General features: G+C 43.0%; 1 protein-coding gene across 2 annotated transcripts in view; it reads left to right on the forward strand.

Annotated features, from left to right (window-relative positions):
• The first annotated feature begins 7,516 nt into the window (after nt 1-7,516).
• Nucleotides 7,517-26,732, forward strand: part of LOC145354402 (carbohydrate sulfotransferase 15-like) — a 77,717-nt gene continuing 58,501 nt past the window's right edge. For both annotated transcript variants that reach the window (XM_080205674.1, XM_080205675.1), the window contains exon 1: nt 7,517-7,797. The gene's annotated coding sequence lies outside the window, so the exon portion shown is untranslated. The remainder of the gene's footprint in view (nt 7,798-26,732) is intronic.

Below are 26,732 nucleotides of genomic sequence, written 5' to 3' on the forward strand. Positions count from 1 at the left end.
GTTCAGTAAAGTTAGAGAGGTCAATTCCTTTCTAATCTGAATGTGGAAATGATTTGCTTTGTAAGGTGAACTTCATTTCACAGGTTCCCCAATTCGTGAGAGCTGATAAAGACCGACATCTTGCTTGATTTAACAGAACATTGTTAAGGTGACAGAATGAGCTTTGAAACAAATAACATCACGTAAACGATGGTTAACTTGACATTGCTTAATAAGAGTTGCTTTGCCACAATGTATAATCGCCATTGCTGATGATCAAATGGGACATCAATCCTCAGGTTTAAACAGTGGTTTTACTTCCCAATCTTCGGATTCACTTTCATCTCAGCACTGTGTGCAGGCTCACAATCATACAGAATACTCAATGGTCCATTGTGCCTGTGCCAGCTCTTCAAAAGAGCAGTTTAACTAATCCGACCACCCCACCATTGTTCCTTCCATAGCCCTCAAAATGTTTTCGATACCTGGCATCAGGCTGTGTTTGATTCAGTAGATGCACTGAAACCAAAAGAGAAAGTGCTGGAAAATCTCAGCAGGTCTGGCAGCATCTGTAGAGAGAGAAAATAGCTGACGTTTTGAGTCTACATGACCCTTTGCCAAAGCTAAAAGGCATAGAAAGTGAGAGCTATTCATACTGTAGGGTGAAGGAATGAAAGATGAGTCATAGCTACAAAACGAGGGAAAGGCTAATAAGTGCTAATGGCAGCCCATAGAATAGGAAGTGTGAATACATCTGTAGGTGTATGGCTTTGGATGTGATACCAGGTTATCCTTGCTGAAACTCAATGCTGGATACACTAACGTACTGTAGCACATGCTTTGATGCAACAGGGTGATGATGATGTACAACATGGCACTATGTTATACAATAGAAGCTATCCTGTGTGATGAATGACTTTATTCTTTCCAACATGAATAACTTGCACTGCAATCTGTGGCCCAGTTACAGCAGAATACAATATTGCCACATATTTCTGCACTCAGCAGTCAACAGCCAGCATATATTTTAGGTAGGAACATAATGGAGAATTTTACTCTGAAACTGTGGAGTGAAGAGTGTTTTGGTGAAAGGGTGAAAATAAGGGCTAAATAGTCACTGTGCCAAAATACACCTGTTTGAAAGTCTGCTTTTAGCAAATAATTTTATCCTATTTGCTGATAACTATAATTTTGAACTTGCCTGGAGGTGTTAAAACAGACATCTGTTTAGCATTCAGGTGCTGTTTCGATGCGATTGCTGTGGAGCAGTATATTGGGCATCACTCACAGGTTTATTAAAGGTGCAGAATGTGCTGCTTGACACACAATATGGCAGGTTTCAAACTGCCAGGAGGACTGAACGGAAGGGTACACAGGACCGCCTGGCTGAGAAGGGATGTGTGTATCTGCAGGGAAAAAGGAGTGCTCCTTGCTTTCACCCCCCACCCCCCAGCCCACTGCCACCTGCTCCCACCCCCTCCACCCACCCCCGTGGCGGCTGGTGCTGCTCTGGCTGGCCTCGTGCTCTCCTCCCATTCCCTTGCAGACCATGAGGGACCATTAGCTTACGGCCAAGCACTCCCTTTTTCCTGGTGAATCCTTAAGGTTAATGTGCAGGTTCAGTCGGCAGTTAGGAAGGCAAATGCAATGTTAACATTCATGTCAAGAGGGCTAGAACACAAGAAATATATCTGATATATTTCTGAGGCTGTATAAGGCTCTGGTCAGACCCCGTTTGGAATACTGTGAGCAATTTTGGGCCCCATATCTAAGGAAGAATATATTGGCCTTGGAAAGAGTCTAGAGGAGGTTCACAAGGATGATCCCTGGAATGAAGAGCTTGTCATATGAGGAATGGTTGAGGACTCTCGTTCTGTACTCGTTGGAATTTAGAAGGATGGGGGGGGATGTTATTGAAACTTACAGGATACTGCGAGGCCTGAATAGAGTGGACGTAGAGAGGATGTTTCCACTAGTAGGAAAAACTAGGACCAGAGGGCACAATCTCAGGCTAAAGGGACGATCCTTTAAATCAAAGATGAGGAGAAATTTAAGCCAGAGACTGGTGAATCTGTGGAACTCTTTGCTGCAGAAGGCTGTAGCAGCCAGATCATTGAGTGTCATTAAGACAGAGGTAGATATGTTCTTGATTAATAAAGGGATCAAGAGTTATGGGGACAAGGCAGGAGAATAGGGATGAGAAAAATATCAGCCGTGATTGAATGGTGAAACAGAGTCGATGGGCTGAGTGGCCGAATTCAGCTCCTATGTCTTATGTCTTGTAAGAATCGCACAGCACTTATTGCTTTTGGGAGAGGTGCTCAGGGAATTTGTGGGTGGCACGGCGGCACAGTGATTAGCACTGCTGCCTCACAACTCCAAGGACCCAGGTTCAATTCCGGCCTCGGGTGACTGTGTAGAGTTCGCATGTTTCCCCATGTCTGCATGGGTTTCCTCTGGGTGCTCCGGTTTCCTCGCACACTCTAAAGACGTGCAGGTTAGATTGATTGGCCATGCTAAATTGACCCTTAGTGTCGAGGTGGGGGGGTGCGTGGGGGGCTGGTTAGCAGGGTAAATACACAGTGTTATGGGAGTAGAGCTTGGGTGGGATTGTAGTCTGTGTAGGCTTGATGGGCCAGTGGTCTCCTTCTGCACTGTAGGGGTTCTATGATTCTATGAATTTCCAGAATAATCAGTGATAGTGTGTTAGTGAAATTATGACAAACTGCTCCGATGTATTTCAAAAGTCCTTTTCAAAGCTCCAGCAGTCAGCGAACAGTAAGAAGTGAATATGCCTTTCAGTAGCATTCAAAATGCTCAACGACATTTCTTTTACTCCCAATCAGGTGGTCGCTGTTAAGAGACAGTGTTAAGTCAAGCGTTATTCACCAAAATGTCATGTGGCTTAGTTAATGAGCCCTGGTGGGTGATTTAAGTGGCAGTCAGTTCTTAATGAACCTTTTTTATTAAGATAACGCCTTGCACTGCACCAATGTTCCAATTTAAGACGCCAACTTGACCACCTTGGAGATTTTTTAGCACCGAATAGACCTGGCAAAAAATGCCCCCAGAGTCCTTTTAGGAGCTGTGAGTTTTTCCTGGAATATGGAGGACTAAGATTAAGGAAGGTTTTAAAAATGAAGCGTTTTGATAGACTGCTGTTATGTTTAATTATTGATTTGAAGTTATCACTAAGAGTAAAGAGAAAGACTTTGGAGGCAGTTATTTCTCTAGGGTTGTGGGGTTTGGAATGCTTTGCCACAAAGATGGTTGAGGAATAATTTAATGTATTTTCCAAGATACCAACCGACATATTAATGGAGAGGGTTGGGCAAGGGGAATAGTTTTGAGTAGCGAGAGCAAAAATTGGGACATCCACATTAACGGGCGCGATCCTATTGGCTCACCGTGCCGATTGGTCAAATAGCAAGCCAGGGGGGATAGCGTTGGAGGCCAAAAATACAGTTCACTCCGGGTATCAACTGGATTGCTGTCTTCCCAGCTGTGCTTTGCTGGCGAGAACAGCTTTGTCCCCTTTCTGGGTGCAAAGTCTATTTACATGGAATTGACTATATTTCAATGCAATACATCACTGGATCCAGCATGGCTGCTTCCATGCTCCTGGATTCTTCCCACCTCACTGGTGAGACATCACGCTGGCAAGAATCGTTACTGTTCAGCAGTTGCGTGGATTGGACACCATAGCTACGCAGGGGGATCAGAGGCCATTGAAGCCCCATGGGGAGCATGGACGGCAGTGCTGACCTGGCACCCTTGCAGTGCCCAGTTGGGCACCATAAGTGTGTCAAGGTAGTGTCAAGGGGGTGGGGCATGACTGGAGTGGGGCTAAGACGGGGAGGTTATGCAAGGGGGGGAATCTCTGCAAAAGGGTTATCTCTGCAAGAGGGTTGTGCAAGGGCGAACTACAAGGGGGTAGTCGTGCAAATGATGTTCTCAGTGGAAGGATCATGCAAAAGGGGTTTCTCTGCAAGGAAAGGATTTATGCAGGGTTGGGGTGCCATGCAGGTGCAGGTCATGGAGCGGGTCATGATGGGGGGACATATCAGAGGTCCACCAGGAGACTCATCAGGGGGTTCCTGATGTCCCAATGCCAATGACCTGAATGGGTGTGGAGTGGAGGGTGACCATGTCACCGATATGTTGGTGAGGATTCAATGTCTGTTGAGGGTGTTGAGAGAAGGTCTCTCAGTGCACCAGCAGATTCGTGCTGGAAGATTGCAGTGCTGAGCTCGCCCCAATGACTGGTATGGAGGATTCCCGTTTACATGCTATTATAGATGTGGTTTGGAGATCTGGCATTGGACTGGGATGGGCACAGTGAGTCACCTGATGAAGGAGCAGCGCTCTGAAAACTCGCGCTACCAAATAAACTTTTTGGACATTAACCTGGTGTTGTAGGACTACTTACTGTGCCCACCCCTGTCCAACACTGGCATCTCCACATCATGGCTACCACCGACATTGCAAACTGCCGGCTCAAAGTGGAGAGGATCTCCAAGAAGATCATGCATATCGACACCTAATGAAGGAGCAGTAGTCCAAAAGCTTGTGCTACCAAATAAACCTGTTAGACTTTAACCTGGTGTTATGAAACTTTGTACTATGCTATTATAGAAATATAAAAACTAGAAGTAGAAGTAGGCCACTCAGCCCTTTGATCCTGCTCCACTATTTATTTTGACCATGGCTGATCATCAAATTCAAAGTTCTGATCCCCCTCCCCCCACATCCCTGATCCCTTTCGTCCTTAGATCTATATGTTGAAAGCAGACAATGTTTTAGTCTCACCTACTTTCTACACATTCACCACTCTCTTTGTGAAAAAATTTCTCCTTACCTCTATTCTATTGGTTTACCCCTTATCCTCAAACTATGACCCCCTTGTTCTGGACTCCCCCACTATTGGGAATATTTTTTCTGAATCTACCCTGTCTAACCCTGTTAGAACTGTATCAGTTTATATTAGGTCCCCTCGCACTCTTCTAAACGCCAATGAATACAATCCTAACTGGTTTAGTCTCTCCTTGTATATATTCCAGGAATCAGCCTGGTAAACCTTCGCTGTACTCTTTCTAAAACAAGGACATCCTTCCTCAGATAAGGATGCCAAAACTGCACACAATACTCCAGGTGTAGCCACACCAACACCCTATACAATTGCAGCAAAACATTCCTATTCCTATACTCAAATCCTTTTGCTATGAAGGCCAATGTATGACACTTAGAAACCTTTTGGAAAAATTACACCCAATCTGTTGCAAATGGCAGGAGATTGCTGTATCACAAGTGGAATGATGTGTACATTTTCAAAACTTTACTAATAACCAACTCTTATAGGCACCATACAGTTGAACTAAAAGACTTCAACTCCAACTTCAGCATATTTCTAATTCTCCAGACTTTCAAGAGTGAACATGATTATTCTGAGGTCTCAAGCTGGGCTTACTGCCATTAATTATCAATCTAAAAATGATTCCATGACTTAACTTTCTACCAAGCTGAATTAAAACTTGATTGGGTTGATAGCTAAAGCAAATTAACCTCAAGCGTATTTGTGCGGCAGTTTGAAAATGAGATTTTAGTCGTCTACCAATTTGTTGCATGAGTGCTAACAGGCTTGAAAGACGGTGAACAATGGCTGCTGGATGGTGAGCTGGCTATTCTCCCTGAAAGTTGGCACCCAGGCTGATAAGGTTGCTAAGAAGGCATACGGTGTGTTAGCTTTTATTGGTAGAGGGATTGAATTTCGGAGCCGTGAGGTCATGTTACAACTATACAAAACTCTGGTGCGGCCGCACTTGGAGTATTGTGTACATTTCTGGTCGCCGCATTATAAGAAAGATGTGGAGGCATTGGAAAGGGTGCAGAGGAGGTTTACCAGGATGTTGCCTGGTATGGTGGGAAGGTCTTATGAGGAAAGGCTGAGGGACTTGAGGTTATTTTCATTGGAGAGAAGAAGGTTACGAGGTGACCTGATTGAGGCATACAAGATGATCAAAGGATTGGATAGGGTGGACAGTGAGAGTCTTTTTCCTCGGATGGTGATGGCTAACACGAGGGGACATAGCTCTAAATTAAGGGGTAGTAATTATAGGACAGATGTCAGAGGTAGGTTCTTTACTCAGAGGGTAGTAAGGGCGTGGAATGCCCTGCCTGCAGCAGTTGTGGACTCGCTAACTTTAAGGATGTTCAAATGGTCAGTGGATAGGCATATGGATAACATTGGAATAGTTTAGGTTAGAGGGTCATTAGATTGGTTCCACTGGTCAGCGCAACATCGAGGGCCGAAGGGCCTGTACTGCACTGTAATGTTCTATGTTCTATTTATCTATGGGGTGGAGAAACTGTGATTTAGTTGCTGGAATAGTGCCTGGAGGACTGAGAGTGGACAGTACAGTGATGTCTGGAGGACTCTGAGTGGAGTGTAAAGTGGTGTCCAGAGGACTGTGAGTGGAGTGTAGAGTCGTGTCTAGAACACTGTGAGTGGAGTGTAGAGTGGTGTCCAGAGACAGTTAGTGGAGTATAGCGTGGTGTCTAAAAAAGTGTGAGTGGAGAGTAGAGTGGTGTCTAGAAGATTGTAAGTGGAGTGTATCATGGTGTCCAGAGGACTGTGAATGGAGTGTGAATTAGTGTCCAGAGGACTGTGAGTGGACAGTACAGGGGTGTCTTGAGGACAGTGAGTGGAGTGTAGAGTGGTGTCTATAGGACTGTGAGTAGAGAGTACAGTGGTGTCTTGAGGACTGTGAGTGGATGGTACAGTGGTATCCAGAGGACTGAGTGGAAGATACAGTGATGTCCAGAGAACTGTGAGTGGACAGAAGAGTGGTGTCTGGAGGACTCTGAGTGGAGTGTAGAGTGGTGTCTGGAGGACTGTGAGTAGACAGTACAGTGGCGTCTAGAGGACTGTGAGTGGAGTGTAAAGTAGTGTCTGCAACATTGTAAGATGAGCGTACAGTGATATCTGGAGGACTAGGAGCCAAGCCAAATATACTGTGGTGTCTGGAGCTGTCTGTCTGCTATTGAGTAGTATCCAGGCTGTGAAAGCAGTGTCTGAAGGACTGTGTGGAAGTCTGCTGACTGCTGTGAAGTGGTGTCAGTAGAACTGTGGGTGACTGTACACTGGTATCTAGAAAAGTGAAAGCTGTCAGTCTGTTGTACAATCATCTGGATGACTGTAGAGTGGTGTCTAGAGGATAGAGAGTGGTCTGTCCATTGTACAATGCTGTCTGGAGGACTGTGAGTAAGCTATAGAGAGGTGTCTGGAAGATTGTGAGCCTTCTGTCTGTTGTTCAATGGTGTCAGAAGGACTGTGTCTGGATGACTGTGAAGCACCTGTCTGTTGTACAGTGCTGTCTGGGGGCCTGTGTCTGGATGATTGTGAAGCGTCTGTCTGTTGTACAGTGGTGTCTGGGAGGACTGTGAAGCGGGCTGTCTGCTCCTGTACTGTGAGGTGGGAGGAGAGATTATGATCTGACTGGTTTCTGTTGAGCTGCAGCTCTGTCGCCTGTGGGTTTGCTGCTGAGTGTGTGTGAGTAGGGCTGCTGAGTCGCTGCTGCCTGAGCCGGGTGCTGGGTACACAGTGGCCGGATACTCTGTTTCTCATTCAGAAGCGGAGGAAGAATCTTCACGGGAAGTTTATACAGAAAGGACGGAGAGATCAGAAGAGAAGCAGCGACTTTGCCCTTTGTGCAGCGGGATTTGGGGCGGTGATGAGTTCCAAAGCCCGGAGGTGAGGAGCCTTTACCGGGAGCTGGCAATGTGTTGAATGGAGAGACGGTGTTAAAAGATTGGAAAGGGGTAAGTGGCAATGTGGATGTGCTGACTTGGACTGACTTTACAAGACTTTACCGGGCAGCCTCGGGAAACTGCTTCGGAAACTGGGGACTGGAGCTGGAGGGTCTTAGTGCCCGGGACTTGGGGGGGGGGGTCTCAGTGCCCGGGGCTGGGGGTCTCGGGGGGAGGGTCAGTGTCCGGGGGTGGGGGGGGGTTCAGTGCTCGAGTCTGGGTGGAGGTCAGTGCCCGGGGCTGGGGGAGGGGGTCAGTGCCCGCGGCTGGGGGTCTCGGGGGGAGGGTCAGTGTCCGGGGGTGGGGGTTCAGTGCTCGAGTCTGGGTGGAGGTCAGTGCCCGCGGCTGGGGGTCTCGGGGGGGGTCAGTCCCTGGGGGTGGGGGGGTTCTCAGTGCCCGGGGCTGGGGGTGCTCAGTCCCGAGGGAGTGGGCTACACAGAGCCGGGCTCCTCAGTGCTGCTCTCGGTGGTTCCGACAGTCCCAAGCCCGAGTCTCGGCCCTGCTCCCCATAACACAAACCCTCCACTCGCCTCAACTCCGAGACACTTCATCCCAGCAAAAGCCAACCCCTTTCCCCCTCTCTCTGAAACATTGGGTATAGGCATGAGAGATTATAGTGTCGGTATGAGGGGAAGGGGCAATGTGGACATAATGGGGAGGGGGTCCTTTCCCTGTCCACCTTCTTATGCTCTGTCTCCACCTCTCTTGTTCATCACGGCGTTGACTCAAAAGTTGTCCTTTGGATTTTTTACTTGCTGAATTCTCCTGACCCGCCCTGTGTGCTGCCACTCTGCAGCAAGTGAGTGCCCGTCTGGGACCACATCCACACAAGCTGTGATCCAGGCAGTTGACAGGAAATCACCGTGATAAACGTAAAGAACAAAACACAAAAATGATTTGCAAATTGTTTCCAGAAAGCAGCGGTTGCATTCCCCCCGCCACCTCCTTTCCTTCTTTTAACCCTTATTTAAACTCCCTGAGTTGCTGGGAAGGTTGCAGTTTAAGGGAACTAGTTTTTTTTTAAACATATTCTATCAGAGTTTTATGGTGTTGCCTCTATTTTTATGCTGATCAAGATGTATCTCTTACCATAACGTGAACCCTTACTTTGGATTCACGATGCAGGTTGATGTTGAAACAGGCAAGTAAGCATTCTTACTTTGACGTTTCTGTATTTTTTTTCAGTTTAGCTTTTAAAGTGGATTTGACTGCTATTTAACTATCTTGGATCTTATTATGTCGCCGTCGAATAATTTTGCATCTCTTAAAGACACAAGATTGCCATGCATTGGAGCCTTTCCGCTTCTCAGGATTTTCCATGTGTCTGGAATACCTAGCTAGATGGTGTTCATTTTCCCATTCGGCTCTCCATGTTTGTGTTCCTCTCTCCAAAGATGTCCTGCCAATTTGTGCCCTTGCTGTTTGCGTGCAGTCTCTAACATAAAGTGGGCAATTGCATCCAAATACAAAGTATTTGCCATTTGCTAATTAAAAAGTGTGATATTTTATTAAAAATAACTAGGTATGTCACTTTTAAAATGCAACTTCGATTAATCTGTTTTTAAAATATAGAGGTGGTGTGTAAAAACGATAAAAAATGTTATACTAGGAGTGAAGTTACTATTTGCATCCTAACTATGTTAGACAATAAAGTGATTCATAGAATCATACAGTGCAGAAGAGGCCTTTCAGCCCATCAAGTCTGCACCCACGCACGAGAAATACCTGAACTCCCACCTAATGCCTTCACCCAGTGCTTGGCCCAGAGTCTGATTGATAATGACAGTTCAGGCTGATCTTTTGGATCATACATGGAAGTTGCCATGGTACCTTTCTCACTTCTCCTTCAAAAAAAATTGAAAACTGTGAAATATGTATGGAATAAAGTTAAGGAATTTCTATATGTTGTGCCAGATAATACACTTGAACTGTCTCTCAGGGTAGTAAAAGATCTGTGCTCAGGTATCTGAGAAACACACTGCCATTTCAGCCTCCTGTACCTGTGGCATTAAGCAGTCTGCGTATTCCTGTATTTAAGTATGGTAAGCCAGTGAAGTAAGATGCAATTTTTGCTATGTCAAAAAAAAAATTCCAGTGAGACATCTGGTCCAACAATATATTCTGAGTCTTTTATTCCTGTCCATTTTTCACAGTCAAGTATTAGCAGTGAGAGTTTTGGGGCTAGCAAAATATATGAACAGATCTTAACTGAATTTTGTGTTCCTCAAGTTAACTGATGTAAGTGCTGGTATTAGAACAGTTTTAATTTTGGGTACCCAGTATCTGCATTAACCAACCAACAAGTGGAGAGTTTCTCCAGTCTATAGGGTAAACTAAGTAAATGAAGAAACATGAACTACAAACCTGCTCTCTGTATTATAGACCTACACCAGTATAAAACTTCATTTAGTTACCATAGTCAATCTGGTTAGTTGTTCTCACCTCAGGTCAATATTTTTAAAAAATGTGTTCTTTTAAATGCTTTTCTTTCCTCAATGTTTAATACAAATAATAATTGTGGCAGTATTGTAGGTTCTAGTTGGAATTCAATTTATTTGCTTCAGAGAACGTATGGTGAACTTTAATCAGCCTGCATCATTATCCTACTCAGCTCCTCCACTGATGTAACTCTTACTCATGCTCTGTCACCTCCAGATATGATGACTTTATTGTCCTCTTGTTGCCTTCCCATTCTTCATGAATTCCAATTTGTTTGAACCCTGCCGTGCTTACCCTTCCTCGCAGTATGACCCACTCGCCCACTAACTTTGCATTTCACATTGCATTATATTCACAAGCAGTGCCATTGTTTAAATATCTCACCACAGCCTTGCTAAGGATTGACAATTCTCCTGAATTGCTCCTGGAATTATTGACCCAGGCATTTCCCCAACCACAGGCATTTTCTTCCCCTGTTTTGCTCTAAGCATACTCATAGCAAGACCATGTAGTGCTTTGGATTGAATGTTGGTCTGCAGCATGAGTGCTGTAACTGATATAAACCACACCAAGGATGGAGCAGTTTCCGAGATCCAAAGAGTTGCTGGTATCATAGCAGTCATTGTTGACCATCAGCTGCAAGGAGCAGTGTGTGGGCAACCAATGATAGGCATTTGGGGGCAAAGCGATTGGATGCAGCAGATTATATGATGCAACAATATAGTGCAACAGGGCTATAATATTTGGCTAGCTTACTGAGCCTTGTCTTTCATCATTCTTGTCTTAGTTACTCATTACTCAGTCTTGTCTTGCATCATTCTGCCTGCAAACTCCTCCAAATCTACATCTTCCCCTGAATGTTCTTTTCGTCTTGATCTCTTCCATTGCCCTTAACCGCCCTGTCCTTTCATTTGGTGGCAGAGCCTTCACAAGTTAGCTCTAACCTCTGAAGCCTCCCTAGGATGCTCTGTTTCTCTTGCTCCTTCTATCTAATCTTACATTCATGCTTTTAGCACCCTAATTCTCTCCTTTCATGACTCAGCATTCATTTTCCCATAACTGACTGGGAAATTTGTTCTGTTAAAGGCACTGTATAATTTACATTTTTGTTGAGCCCCGTTTTGTCCCTGTAGATGTAACCTCTATTGACTATCAGGTGTAGCACTGGCTGGAACTCTGTGAAGCTCCATTCTTATTCTTCCCATTCAAGAGTAAACAAATGCAGGAGATTAATAAAGGAATGGTAAAGTTTCTTTGAGGGAATGTATATGACAATCTAAAATGTTTGAAAGTTAAAGGAGTCTGTTTTTGCTCAGTAAGCTAGTCAAATATTATTCATTCTGTAAGTAATAACTTTGCCAATTAGGGAATATTTTGATTTGACTAAAAGACCAATATCCCTATAGAAAGTAATTTTGAAAAATGAGGGAAGTTAGGGTTATTTTGTTCCAATAAAGTCACATGCGAGTGAGGCAGCCAGGAGTTTCAGTATGATTCACCGTAGATCATGGTGTATAAGTTGATGCAGTGTGCTAGACGACTCATTTTTCTGGCCCCCAAAATAAATCACATTTTGCATATGTTCAGTGTGTAAGTTGACTCCTGCTTTCAGCCACGCCATGCTACACTCGCATTAGCAACCAGCTTCAATTTTTCACCCTACACACACATGCTTTACTTATTCTGGACATTCTTTCTTCCACCTTCTTCCATCGGGAAAAAGGTGCAAAAGTCTGAGGTCATATACCAACCAAGAACAGCTTCTTCCCTGCTGCCATCAGACTTTCGAATGGACTTACCTTATATTAAGCTGATCTTTCTCCACATCCTAGCTATGATTATAACACTATATTCTGCACTCTCTCCTTTCTTTCCCAATGTACGGTATGCTTTGCCTGTATAGTGCACAAGGAACAGTACTTTTTACTGTATACTAATACAAGTGACAATAATAAATCAAATCAGGTCAAAATCTGTACCTTACATGTAGGTACTATTGATCAAGCAGGTGATACTAGATGTATTTCAAAGATGTGTGGGAGTTTAAGGTACGTTGACACAGAGCAGACCCCATGTGGGGAATGGCAAGGATGATGAGACCCATACCCATGCTGATAGTTCACTTCTATACTCGGAATATAAGTCGATCCCTGTTTTTGGAGAGATTTTTTGGTTTACCAATGCACCGACATCTAGAGTATGTCACAGCGTAAATCAGCAAAAAAGCTTTGCTACATGCTTCACGGAGGCAATGTCCGTTCATAATTTTGTGCATAATATTTCCTGGACAGATATTAATCAGCACCTTGTGCACACCCCTCACCCCAGCCCCTGCCCTCCCCTCCAGTCCCACAGTATTTAAAGTTTAATTATTAGTGTCACAAGTTGGCTTACATTAACACTGCAATGAAGTTACTGTGAAAATCCCCTAGTCTCTGGCACCTGTTCAGACACGCTGAAGGTCACAGAATTTAGCATGGCCAATGCACCTAACCAGCATGTCTTTCAGATTGTGGCAGGAATCCAGCGCACCCGGAGAAATCCCAGGCAGACAGGGGAGAAATCCCAGGCACAGACGATGACCCAAGCTGGAAATTGAACCCAGTTCCTTGGCACTGTGAGGCATCAATACTAGCCACTGTGCCATTGTATGTATTTCCCATGGAGTTAGTTGCAACGCCTTCCGATAGGAAGCGTCGGATATTTGGATTGTGCACTTCTTCATAAGGGTCATTAATGACAGGGCTTTTGTGATTGGGAAATCTGGCCAGTGATGTCATGTGTGACACTACAGCTCTTCTGAAAATCAATGTTTTCTTTCTTTCATAGTCTTCATTAAGTAACCTTTTTTAAAATTAATAAAACTCACCCGATCAGGGCTAGCAGGAGGGAGTGACGGACAATGTGAGAATGTGATTTCTTTTTCATAGGACATGCTGCCGTGTTTTTAATATTGAAAATCCATGGTAGCATCATTCAACATTGGGCTTTGGTTTCTTTTTAGACATAATACAGGAAGTAATAAATATATTTCTTTACCAAATTTAAGTGCTGTACTTTACTCAGCGTTAAAGTCATAACACACAAGTCCAAATAAAGATGAAAAACTCGGGGCCCAAGTCAATGGGTTTACTTAAGATGAATCCGTGGCTATGTGTCATAGCAGATTTCTTTTCCTGTTTTTGGAGAAAGTAAGGTGAAGATTATTCACTTTGAGAAAGGCTTGAAAATGGAGCCTGTATAATTACTAATGGAGTCTCGTTAATTGAGATAACTTTCTCAGCAGCAATTAATTATCTACCAGAAATGTGGTTTCTTCTTCAAATCAAGTATACATTTCATCCTTTTCAAACATGTGTCTTTGGGTAGTCTTGGTTTAACCTGCTTTGGTTTGATGGAAGTGCTCCGACCATGCTTTTTTTTAGAGCTCCTATTTTAATTTTGGTTTGTTCCTCTCCTTTCTTGCTGGCAGTCCCATGAATGTCAGTTGCTATTTGGCATAGCCGCCATGGCAATTATTCATACCCACTTATACCTAACGAGGAAGTACGAATAGGCTTGGTTTTCCTCTTAAAAATTCTAAGTTTCTAAAGTTTCCTGTACTACAGTGGACACACCCGCACATACTCACTTACTCATAAAGGCACATTCCCACACACTCCCACACATTCTGTCTCACCCTGTCTCACCCTCTCTCAAGCACTTGCACACACTCACATGCTCTCACACACGAACATTCTCGCACTCAAACACATTTTCACACACACACACACACACTCGCGCACTCACACACACACACACACTTTCACACACACACTCTCACACTCACACATGCATACACACACACTCACACACATACTCTTGCACTGACACTCACACACTTTTACAGTTACGCATTCTTACACCCACACACTCACACACACACACACTCACACACACATTCTCGCACACACACACTCACACACACATTGTCACACTCACACACTCTCGCACTCTCTCACAAACACACAAACTCTCGCACTCACTCTTTCCACTTGTGGGGAAAAGCAGAACTCAAGGACTTGAGGGACTGTGGAAGCCGTCATTGAATATATTCAGTGTTGCGTTGGATAGATTGTTGATCTGCAGGGTAATTAAGAGTTTTGAGAGGGCAGACAGGCAGAATGAAGTTATAGTCAGATCAGCTTTAGTTTTATTGAGTGGCGGAGTAGGCCTATTGACCTACTCCTGCTCCCATGCTTTAGCAAGATGGTCATTAAGAAATCATAAAGGGAATTCTAAAGAAAATTCTTTACCCAGGAATTAGTAGGAACGGGAGTTCATATGAATTGCGTTAAGGGGAAGCTAAGTAAGCTTGCATAGAAGAAGACATTAGAGGGTTGTGCTGATAGAATTAGATGAGGAGGAATGGTAATTGGATCAAGTGGAGTGTAAGTACTGGTTGGACCAAATGGCCTAATTCTGTGCAATACATTCAATGTAATTCGTGAATATTTACTTGAATGCTGCCTCACCTTCTTACACATAGAGACCATTACATCAGAATAAATATGGAGTAGCCATACAGTGATCAGAAGCAGGAACCCTGTTAGTTTTTTTCATCCTATTGAGATTCTAGTCAATTGTACCAATTCCTCTGCTATCCTAACCTGGCGACAGCTGTTCAGTATTGTTTAGAGAACAGGCATGGAGAATTTACCTCTAAGCTACCAACTTTTCAAACAGATTTATTGCCATTTTTTGACACTGTTGTAAGTATCCATTTATTCTTGTATAACAACAACTCTTTGATTGATTTATGGTTGGGGGATATATCTGTGTTGGAGGTTGGCACAACAAATTTTAAGCTACTTTGATGCAAACGAAATGCAACAAAACAAATCTTAAAATGCCGCCGTACCGACACCTCCACCGTACAGAGGTTAATTTAAGTGAAAGTCAATGAACTAATTTTGAGCTAGTACGTGAAAGTTTCCTGCCAATAATACCGATGTATTGTGATCATTCATGCAGAATTTCCAGCTATAAAAGTGTAAATCCATTGTAAAATCGCAGCACTGAGCTGCAGAACCGCATTCCTATTTCTGGTTCATTACGTCTGCCAAGTGTGACCAACTTAAGGTGATGGGCTGCCGATGGATTAGGAGCCTGGTATAGGAGCTGAAGCTGATGCTTTGTCTAGAATCTAAGATCAGTAGATGTTAATAGTTCAGTAATTTGTGGCTTCAGTCTGCTGCTGGAAGGGTGGACCTTGGAGCTGTCAGTCTGCTGTAGCCTTGGGACTATATCAAGTGTTGGGATTGAGTTCAGTTAAATAGTGAGGGAGAGGGTACCTGGACCATTTCTCGTAGACACTTAAGAATTTTGTAGCTGTATTTTATTACCGCAGTATATTGGAGACTGAAGAAAACCTAAAAGATAAGTTTTAATAAAGAACCTTTGCCACTAAGTGATAATCAATCATTTACATTGTAATTTTGAATATTTGACCAATTAAATTTCCAAGATTTCTAGGATATAATTTTACTTTGTCTCTTAGGACATAAAATAGAGTGCTGTCAGGAATCTTATATATTCTCGCCTTCATCTCAGTCCTTTTAGGTCATGTTGCATCATTCATTCATTTTACCAGGGGGTACAGGAGGGGAAATTATGGCCGGACATTTCCTAACATTTCTTTATGACTGCTGGGCGATTGATGAGAATTGCCTAGAGTGAGTGTCCTCATTAATCCTCTCTGCCTGTGCAGGATTAGATGGCGGATGCAGCTAAAAATGGAAAATCACTGTGTGAAAAATCGTGGGCTTGGACCCACATCTTCCCCCGTTTACTCAAGACATTTTGACGTAAATAGTTTATCACGTTAAAGATTAAATAATTGTATAAATGCAGAAGAAAGAATCATATTAGGAAGTTAAGCTGCAAATGCTACAGTGCTGCTGTGAAAGTATAGCCACAGGGGTTAACTGTAAAACTTTAATAGCATACTGTGTTTCTTTAAAGTGGTGCATTGGACTGAGTGAGGATGGTTCTGATGTGGATGGCATGGGCATAGTGATTTACTTGGTATGCTAATTAAAGACTACCACATGTGTCCTGAGAATAAATCTTGACTGAGCTACATTCAAAATCCATGCACCGTTCAGCATCTCTGTTTAAGAATAACTGCCTGGGTGTTGACTGCTTATCAAGTTTCTCTACATTTAAATTTTCAATAACAGAGGCTTACTGTTGACAGTTAGTGGCAGATAAATACAACACAAGTTTTCTTTCTATTTTTATACTGTATTTGGGTATGATAATAGGGTCACTGTTGTGTAAATAAGAAATGGTAGCAATTGAAAGAATCTAAGTTTCTATCAACGTTTTACATGTTAGGTTTAAAGGGTAAAGGTAAATATGTTCTGACTGACCGTAACCATTCTGATAATGAATGCAAGCTTCGATAATTGATCTCTTTTTCATCCATCTGAAGGAAAAAAACTCAACTCTTTTCTATAAAGCACTTTAAGCTTCAACATGTTATTTCACTAATTTTGCTTCTGGTTCCTCGAGTCTTCAGGATGTGGCTCTTTAGTCTGAATCAGCAGACGTTTGAACATTGTTGCGACGTAGAATCAGTTTGATCTTGTTGGTTTTGGAAATAGACATGTATTTTTAAATTGACAGTATCTAAGAGATCCTCAAACTGTAGAGGGTGCCAACGCAAGGAGGTTATCAAGGGATGGTGACAATGCCAACTCAACAGCAAACAAAAAGGCTAAAGATTGCCAGGAAGTTGCAGTATTAAAATGACACATCAATGTTGTTTACCATTATTTATAAAATAACCAGCAATTTATACAATAAAAGAGATAAGCCATAAGTTTGGATTCTATGCAAGTTGCCATGTAATTTAAATCATTCAGCTGTGAGGTTTGGTCTCACGTTGAACAGTGTGATTGTGAAATTCCTTGACTTATGACATTATGAATTATTTCCACTATTGTCCTTTTGAACTGATAAGAGGACCCTAGTAATGGTCCCCCTGAGACATTCGGCTCTGCTGGTCCAAAAGGGACCAACGAAACTATGGAGTCTCAATCCAGTTAGTGGTGAATTGTCCCTGGAAGTTTTTTTATTATTTCGTTATGCCAGGACGCATTCATCCACATTCCTGGAAGTGCCAGAGGTAATAATTTTCAGGACACAAACTGCTTTGTCATTCAGAAAAGGATCATGCTTTCAGATGCCAAATAGATAATATTTTCTGAAAGAAAGCCATGAAATGCAGTGTGTAGTGCGCTAAATGTGGTTGTTGGAAGAGAGGTGAGTTTTGAGCTATGATTCCCAAACCTCTTCATTGCTTGGATTTTCATTGTGTTGTGTTTTAAATTAGTGGATGGAGTTTTATGATCCTGATCAGTCAACAATTGCATTGTCATTTCACTGTGGGCCACCAGAATGGGGGAAGATAAACTGGATAGGCCACGGTGTTCCTTTTTAATCTAGAAAGTCTCATGTTGGTGTGAAAGTAGGGAAGTGGCCTTCTTACTGAGTGTTCCATATGAGTTTTGTGCTTCAGAAGCGATGTTATTGGTACATTTTATATACCTACTCTGTCATTCATTCACCAACCTCTCAAAGAACAATACAGCAATTGCTAAACACAGCTGAACGAGAAGGTCCTTTTCACAGAATCACCAAATTATTACAGCAGGGAAGGAGGCCCATGGTCTCTGCACTGGCTCTCTGAATAAGTAATTCACTTAGTGCCTTCTCTCTGCCTTCTCCCTGTAACCAGGCTTATTGCTCCTTTTTCCCTGTTGAATGCCTAGATCGAATTTGCCTCCACTACGCTTATTTTCTTCCTTTTTTTCTCCCTTTCGGTTTAACATTTTCTTTTGTCCCTAAATCCAGTCTCTTTATTCCTCTTTGCTTTAAACATGCAGAATGGTCACTTTGGCTTGGTACCAAGTGATTGACTGCAGCTTGCGCACTGTATCATGGCAGGAGCCTCTGTGCTCCCGGAAGAGGAGAATCGGAGGCAGAGAATAAGTGATGCATGCCGTGTGCTTGCACCTCTTGCAGCATCATGATTAGATAACCTCTCTGACCTAGATTTCCTCTCAACAGCACACCCACTCTCCCATTGAAAAGTTGCATCAATATTGCAGGACTTTCACTTCCACTCTAGCCTGCTTCTTTTCAATCCAATTTCTCTGAGGACTGCCAACTTCAATTTTCACAATTCCTTTAACCCCTTTCCCTGTGTATAATTTATGGCATTTCTCATTTTCCATTGCTACTTGTCTATTTGGTTTAGTGCGGATGGGCTTCTTGTAAGGACAATTGATACACTTATCATCCATCAGTAGTCCATGGAGAGAACAGCCAGCTCCAAAAAGCCAAAGTTATCATTACCACTTTGTTACTTGAGCACATATAGAGCTGTGGGTGAGGGAATTATTCATCCTTCATTACTTTTTAAATCTGTACTTTAGAAAAATGACAGTCAACATTCTTTGTAGATATGGCACCCCCTACTGGAGCTTAAGTTCAACCCTACGTGCAGTGCCCTATGTAAGACCGAGCTCATATTTTTTAAGACAAGTTGATCTTTGACCTGCTTCCCTTCCATTCTCTTTTCACATTTTCATTGCTTCTCATGACCACCTTCTGATCTGTAAGTATCTTTGCAATTGGTCAGAAGTTGCCTTTCCTTTTCTTTAAAAAGGTTTGACTGTAATGGAAGTTGAAGTGCTAATGCCCAGTTAGTTACCCAGATAGAGTGAAACTGGAGTTACACAACAGCATCAGTATGCCCTGCTTCCTATGTGTTCTCAGCAGCTTCAAATTAAACAAAGAGCCGCCCACCGTACAGCAGTTTCCTGTGGTGTGACTTGTGGAGGTGAAGTGCAAAGACATTAATAAATCAGTTATGACTCTCTGTTCTTGACCCACTTGATGTGTTGTTCAGCCTTTTCCCCAGAATCCTCTTGACGCAGGCAAAACAAAATGTGACATTTTCTTCCACTTACCGGCATAGCTTGTGAAAAATCCATGTGCCCTTCAGTCCACAGAATGTCATTAATTTTGTTTGACCTGGTTAATGTGTATCAGGGTGGGTTGAAATGATTTATCCGCATGTTGCCTTCCCCACCCACTTCCATTCTTTCCCAAGGAACTGAATATGATCGCCATCACCCCAACAGTAACTTGGTGTGAAAAATCACTGATGTGAATACCGGCTGTTGAAGTACCTTTGTAGATATGGAAAGTCGCTGCAGAGAATTCTTTGGAAGCAGGGGCTTGGTGGGGGTGGGGTGGGTGGAGGAAGAATGATGCTTTGTACAGCTTGTGGTTTCAATGTGTACTTTATTATGTATGTTAAGAAATGACTTCTGGTCAAACCTTTTTTTGGATATTACGTTAATCATAAAGAGTTTAGCAACAAGTAAAAATGTCAAGTTTTCTTCCAGTTACTTGCAGCCTGTGAAAAATCTCTTGGACTGTGCCCTTCAGCCCAGGCTGGACCTTATTTTCTTTTATTCCTTGTTTCTCCTTATGTGTCGAATTTATTTTGTGCATTGGCAGGTTCATTTCCATAACTACCTGCTTCATTGCACCGCTCCTGATTAATGAGAAAGTCAAACATGAAAAATTAAATTCCAGAAGCATTTTTCTTCTGCAGTCTAGTGACTGAACATTGCTTGGTAATGTGCACTGTGTTACCTAAACTACAATCCCCTATTCTAAAGTTGCTGGAGAAACATTTGATTCATACTTTTGAAACATTTGCAAAAAAAATCGGAAATCCTGAGAAGACCCCATCATAATGCAGGCCTTTTTGTCCCCAGATGCATTACATCTACATTGTGATCCTCATGTTACTTGATGGAATGTGACCAATGATAACATTGGATCTGTTATAGTATAACCAATGATAACAAGCTGTGAGGGTCAGTTGACCCAGTAGACAGTGTAACCAATGACAAAATGATGTGATGGTCTGCTGATCCAGTATAAATAAGGAGCAGATGGGAATTGTGAGCTTGTCTGGCCCAGGGTCTGGCCTCAAGTGTTGGAGTAATGAAGTTGCTTTAATTAAGCCTTTTTCTTTGATTTGCTTTCTGGAGTAAATTTATTGCTTGCAACTGAAAAGTTCCTTCTGCTGGACGAACACTACTCTGTGTAAATAGGTTAGACGATGAACCATTTTGGAAATGATATGTTTCTGTTTTGGCAAAAAGTGTTTTTCAGCGTCAATTAATTCAGTTGCATGAGCTTTTCTTTTAAGGGCCATAAATATGAAATAGTCATTTACTAAATCCAATTGGAAATTCAGGATACATTTCTTTTACTCAGAATGTGGAACTTGCTATCCCCAGGGAGGGGTGAGGCAATTATCAATCAATGTGCTCTTGGGAAAAATAGCTAAGCATATGAGGGAGAAAAGAGTACCAGGATATGTTGACTCATGTTGATGTTTAAGTTGCCCAAGCTCATTAGGACCTAATGGCCTCATTCTGTGCAGCAAAAACATTTTGTGATATTTCCTTCCTAAAAGACAATGCGCTTGTAGAATTGTTCTATCTTTGTGTACAGGCACTCGGGCATTACAGCAGTGGGACCTTTAAGATTTTTTTTTAGAAACAAATCAGTAGTTTCAGCCAAAGTTATTTGTTCATTCTTCCCTAAACAAATCAGCTCTTCAACCTCTCGTTAAGCAATCTTAGGAGTTTATGCCACAACTTATCCAAATTTGGTCAGACAGTCTAGAAAATGTCCTTATTTATTCCTGAAGCATCGTCATTTCATTATCTTTAAACTTACAGTGCCAGACCTCAAAATGCTGCCTCTGATAGGATGTTATTTAGTGAAATAAATAAACTGTTGATGTAGAGGCACAGAAGGGAACAATTAGCAACTTCCCTGCCAAGCTAAGACTCGGCCAGAACAAGGGCAGGTGGAATTCTGGCTTGAGTTCTGATGTTTTTCCTGGTGATGAAAAATCAGAATTTATCAGACTATAAAGTCTCAGGGCAACCAACATAAAGTCTGATAATCTCCCACTAAGTTGGACAGGGGACAGCCCTGTATAAGAAGTGCACTAGACAATCGAATCAACGATCTGTACTAACCTAACGAGAATTGCTATGTGCTGACTCAGGTATTTATACCTTTTGGGCGCTAAAAGCAGAGTTGGTATGAGTTCCGCCAAAGGCATCAAGCTGTTAGTGTGGCCACAGCTATGAGAAAAAGAGTGAACGAGATGCAGCGGAGAGATTACAGATACTTAGAAAAATTAGAGCAGATAAAATCATTTTCTGCAGTGTCACACAAGATTATAGCTGCAGACATGAACATCTCAATGTGTTGTTTCATCCCTGGTTTAAAAACCAATTGAGTACTGGTGTCCTGACCACTCCATTAAAGTGACATTGACATATTGAATGTTATGACTAATTCACCAACAACAGCAGGGCTGCTGTGACTGAAACCTGTGCTAAGTTATTATTTCAGTATTCCCATAGATTAGACAAAATCTCACTAAATGCTTTTGGAATATTTACTTCAATGAACACCTGAAGTGCAGCTTTAAAGTGTATGCAACAGAACACAGTGTCACACGTTTGCTAAAGTGTGACTGCAGCTGTGTTAGCTAGAAGTGGTCCTGCATGGTTACCTCGAGTGAATTTGTATCTGTAAGTACCTGGGGTACACTTCATTGGATTATGACAATGGAAAGTCTAAATGAGAACTTACCTGTCTGATGTTTAACATTCATTTTATAAGGGAGGTTGAGTGAGACATAAAAGGGCGGAATTTTCCCAACCCACCTTCCATGGGTATTGTAGTGGGCAGGACAGGACCATGCCAAGGTACACTGACCTTGGGCAGGATTTTTCGGTTTTGCAGCAAGTGTGGTTGGCAAATTCCACCCATTGAGAGGGATTTTCTGGCCCTTCCTGCTGCTTGGATCTTCCGGCTGCACTGAAGGTGACCCCTCGTGTCCAATTCCCTGGCGGCTTGGCTGGTGAGCAATACAAATGGCCATTGGCTTTGGTGGCCAATGGCGAGCTGCCTCTGCTGCTGGAAAACACACCATAAGTGAAGTGGGGTGGGGAACCAAATCCTGACCATAATGTGAAACCTCATTAGCTCACGCAGAGGAGGTCTTAAAAGTGAGAACAGAGTTCCTCACCCTGCTGTTGTGGATAGCGGATTGGTTGTCTGACAGGAAGCAGAGAGTTGGAATCAATGGGTGCTATTCTGGTTGGCAGTTGGTGACCAGTGGAGTGCCGCAGGGATCGGTGCTGGGGCCTCAACTGTTTACCATTTACATAGACGATCTGGAGGAGGGGGCTGAGCGTAGGGTGATGAAATTTGCTGATGACATGAAGATGAGTGGAAAAGCAAATTGCATGGAGGGTGTAGAAAGTCTGCAGAGGGATCTGGATAGGCTGAGTGAGTGGGCGAGGACCTGGCAGATAGAGTGTAATGTTAGCAAGTGTGAGGTTATCCACTTTGATAGAAGTAATAGTAGGAGGGATTATTATTTAAAGGGCGAAAAGCTGTAGCATGCTATGGTGCAGAGGGACCTGGGGGTCCTTGTGCATGAGTCGCAAAATCCCAGTCTGTAGGTGCAGCAGGTGATCAGGAAGGCGAATAGAATGTTGGCCTTTATAGCGAGGGGGATAGAATATAAAAGCTGGGAGGTCTTGCTGCAACTGTACAGGGCACTGGTGAGGCCGCAGCTGGAGTACGTGTGCAGTTTTGGTCGCCACACTTGCAAGGATATTTTGGCCTGGGAGGGAGTGCAGAGAAGGTTCACTGGGCTGATACCAGAGATGAGGGGGTTAGCCTATGAAGAGAGTGTGAATAGACTGGGTCTGTACTCATTAGAGTTTAGAAGGCTGAGGGGGGATCTTATAGAGACGCATAAGATAATGAAGGGGATAGATAGGGTAGAGGTAGAGAGATTCTTCCCGCTTAGAAAGGACAGCAGGACTAGAGGGCACAGCCTCAAGGTAAGGGCGGGGGGGCAGTTTAGATCGGATTTGAGGAGGAACTTCTTCACTCAAAGGGTGGTGAATCTCTGGAATTCTCTGCCTGTTGAAGTGGTGGAGGCTACCTTGCTGAATATATTTAAGTCATTGGTAGATAGGTTTCTATTAGACAGGGGAATTAAGGGTTATGGGGAGCAGGCAGGTAAGCGGAACTGATCCACTTCAGATCAGCCATGATCTTATTGAATGGTGGGGCAGGCTCGAAGGGCTAGATGGCCTACTCCTCTTCCTATTTCTTATGTTCTTAGTTTGTGAACTCTTGTCAGTGCCAACTATTGACATTGGCAGTGAAGAGTGGCATATGTAATAGTAATGGAATATATAGAATCGTAGAATCCGTACACTGCAGAAGGAGGCCATTCAGCCCATCGAGTCTGCACCAACCACAATCCCACTCTATTCTGCTAATCCCCCAGACACTAGAGCAATTTAGCATGGCCAGTCAACCTAACCGGCACACCTTTGGACTGTAGGAGGAAACCTGAGCACCCGGAGGAAACCCACACAAAATTGGGGAGAATGTGCAAACTCCACACAGTGACCCGAGGCTGGAACTGAACCCATGTGAAAACATGTAGACTGGTTATATAGTTTAATACACTTCCATTTCAACTCAATATATGCAGAGACATTGGAGAGGATGGAAGGCACATTATCTCTCACTCAACCTATCTCATAAAATGAAGATCAAACATGTAAGCTCTCATTTAATCTTTCCATTTTGTTTTGTAACAGTGTTTGTTTGAAATAACGTGAGATTTTCACAGAGCGTTCTGGCCACACATTGTCAGCTAAACGAGTAACAAATCTAGTCAAATCTGCAGTTTCTGTAACGCTGTTAATGCAAATCATCCACTGTGGTATATGCAGGAAAACAGAGATGATAAAGCCCTACACGGTGCCACAGATGTTTGCATTATAAATCCAAGTGCATGTCTAAAAAGAAAAGGATACTCCTGTCAGGCACTTTCCCTCCCCTGTGGATCACATTAGAATCATAGAATTCCTACAGTGCAGAAAGAGGCCAGTTGACCCATTGACCCTGTATTGACGACAATCCCATCCCGAGGACACGCATGCAGCCCGTTAATCTCCCTGACACTGAGGGGAAATTAAGCAAGGCCAATCAACCTAACCCCCACATTTTTGGAGTTAATCTCAATTCAAAATCTTTAATTCTCAACCAACACTATTCTCACAAGTAGTGAGCACTAGCATGTATTCTAGTCCTGCAAGAGTGCTGAAGCAAATATATTTGCATTGTCTTTAATGGGCTTTTTGTAGAACATTTGAAAAGTTTCTTTGCTTCTCCATCTTATGTATTGCAGAATGTCCACTGCTGGGCTCATGGCTAAATTAGCTTTAGATGTGACTTCAACATCTTGTCGAATGACGTTTGCACTTATTGACATTTTCCTCAAATGTTTAGCTACAAATCCTCATCTTTGTGTTAAGCCCCAAAAAAGGTTTGCAAAATGGTCATTGAGTCATAGAGTTATAAATGTTCACAGAATGCAATCAGGCTCTTCGGCCCAACTTGTCCATGCCACCCTTTGTTTTTAAAATCCCTAAGCTAATTCCAATTGCCTGCATTTGGCCCATATCCTTCTACACCCATTGTACCCATGTAACTATCTAAATGCTTTTTAAAAGGTAAAATTGTATCCGCCTCTACTACTACTACCTCTGGCAGCTTGTTCCAGACACTCACCATCCTCTGTGTGAAAAAATTGCCCCTCTGGACACTTTTGTATCTCTCCTATCTCAGCTTAAACCTATGCCCTCTAGTTTTAGATCCCCTTATCATTGGGAAAAGATATTGACTATCTACCTTGCCTATGTCCCTCATTATTTTATAGACCTCTATAAGGTCACCCCTCAGCATCCTACACTCCAAAGAAGTCCCAGTCTATTCAGCCTCTCCTCAGTCCGTCAAGTCCCGGTAGCATCCTAGTAAATCTTTTCTGCACTCTTTCTAGTTTAATAATATCCTTTCTATAACAGAATGACCAGAATTGCACACAATATTCCAAGTGTGGCCTTACCAATGTCTTGTACAACTTCAACAAGACGTCCCAACTCCTGTACTCAATGTTCTGACCGATGAAGCCATGCATGCTGAATGTCTTCTTCACCACTCTAATGCCTTCTCTAATGGACAATGGTCAATGGACTGGCTATGCACGTGAATAGATTTCACATACTGTTTACACAATAAAATCAAATGCATCTATGGACTTACGCAACAACAGAATTTGGCCTTTCTCCATTCACTGCTGTGGGATCGGGGAATCCCAACCATAGATGAGGACAGAGGATCCCGGCCAATATGTTTGTTTTGGAAAGACTTCACACAGAATCATATAATCCCTAAAGTGCAGAAGGAGGCCAATTGGCCCATCAAGTCTGCACTGATCACAATCCCACTGAGGCCATATCCCCTTAACCCCATGTATTTACCCTGCTAGTCCCCCAAACATTAAGGGGCAATTGAGCATGGCCAATCAACCTAACCTGCGCATCTTCGGACTATGGGAGGAAACCGAAACACCCGGAAGAAACCCACACAGACATGGGGAGAACATGCAGACTCCACACAGACAGTGGCCCAAGGCCAGAATTGAACCCAGGTTCCTGGTTCTGTGAGGCAACAGTGCTAACCACAGTGCCACCGTGCCATCCTGTAACATTGTAACACATCAATTCAGCAGAGGTGTGTCTCCATAAAACCCGATTTAAAACCACACTTGGAGTAATTTGTTCAGTTCTGGGAACCACACCAGAGAAAGGTTATGTTAACCTTGTAGAGAGTAGATTTACCACAAAGACACCTGGACTTCAAACGTTTAGTTACAAAGTGGTATTACACAAATTTAAGGTGGTTTTCCCTGGAATTTTGAAAGTTAAAAGCTTATTTAAACAAATATTTCAAGATATTAGTACGTAGATTGGGAGGAATTTTTTTTTTTGTTGGGCAAGTCTAGACTTAGGGGAGAGAGGCAAAAGAATTAGAGGCAGACCACCAGATTTTCAGCAGTGAATTTCAGAAACACTTCTACATGGGAAGGATGGTGTGGGGATGCCAGCATTGGACTGAGGTGAGCACAGTAAAACGTCCCGCTTGGTGTTGTGAAACGTCTTACATGGAAAGGATGATAGAGGTTTGAGACTCTCTTTCACTGACCGCATCTGATACTATGTCAATTCATAATTTTAAATCTCAGATTGACAGGGCTTTGCTAACCAGTGCTATTAAGAGATTTGGGGAAAGATGGTATATGGAGTTAGGCTGCAGACCAGCCATGATCTCTCTGAGTGGTGGAACAGGTCACTGGGACTAAACGGCCTACCCCCGTTCCTGTGTAAAAGCTCCGAGAGAGATTTAAAAAAAATTGCCACATTTGAGTAGATCACAATGGCCAGAATTTTACTGGCACGCCTGCCCTGCTTCCGGGG

Source organism: Carcharhinus amblyrhynchos, chromosome 17 (assembly GCF_965287045.1).
Source record: "Carcharhinus amblyrhynchos chromosome 17, sCarAmb.v2.hapA, whole genome shotgun sequence".
Taxonomy (NCBI): domain Eukaryota; kingdom Metazoa; phylum Chordata; class Chondrichthyes; order Carcharhiniformes; family Carcharhinidae; genus Carcharhinus; species Carcharhinus amblyrhynchos.